Raw genomic sequence first — 778 nt, 5'->3', positions numbered from 1 at the left:
TAGAACTGCTCCTTGGTACAGAGACATAATTGCTTTGAGGTATTTTCTATGGAAAGAGCTAAGAAATCTTGAGTTTATGCTGAAGATATCCCTAATTCCATTCTAACACCACATGTTTTTCTCTGCTTACATTCGGTATTTGTACCTTTCTTCTCCCATGGTGAGAACCTGGGTTCCCAACAATGTATTTGCTCAGTCCTGTGATAATTTCAAACTATTTCATAATTGCTTCATCAGCAACAAACTTTCTAAGTCAAGTTTAAGGTTTCTTTGCAGTTTTCTTCTTTTTATTTATTTTTTTAAGGCAAGGCAACCCTTGGTTGACCTCACAGATTACAAGAATCTTGTCAGCTTAAAATCCCTTATTTTTTTATTTTTATGCCTACAGCACCTGGTCTTCCTAGGTGGTCTCCCATCCAAGTACTAACCATGCCTAACTCTGCTTAGCTTCCGAGATCAGATGGGATTGGGCTTGTTCAGGGTAGTATGGCTGTATGTTTTCTTTTTTAAAAATTGAAAAATTTTCAATTACAGTTAACATACAATATTAGTTTCAGGTGTACAACATATTAATTAGACATTTATATAATTTATGAAGTGATCACCCTGATAAATCTAGTACCCGTTTGACACCACCCATAGTTATTACAATATTATCGACTATATTCCTTATGCTGTACTTTACTTCCCCATGACTATTTTGTAACCAGTTTGTACCTCTAAATCCTTTCCCCCTGCACCCATCTCCCCAATGTCCCTCCCATCTGGCCACCATCAA

General features: G+C 36.6%; 1 pseudogene; it reads right to left on the bottom strand.

Moving 5' to 3' along the window:
* Positions 1-379: 379 nt before the first annotated feature.
* On the bottom strand, positions 380-498 carry LOC120608629 (uncharacterized; annotated as a pseudogene).
* Between the last annotated feature and the right edge of the window lie 280 nt (positions 499-778).

Source organism: Pteropus medius, unplaced genomic scaffold, assembly GCF_902729225.1.
Source record: "Pteropus medius unplaced genomic scaffold, Ma_sr-lr_union100, whole genome shotgun sequence".
NCBI classification, from domain to species: domain Eukaryota; kingdom Metazoa; phylum Chordata; class Mammalia; order Chiroptera; family Pteropodidae; genus Pteropus; species Pteropus medius.
Note: the sequence above shows the minus strand (reverse complement) of the source record. Positions and strands in the feature narration are given on the sequence as shown.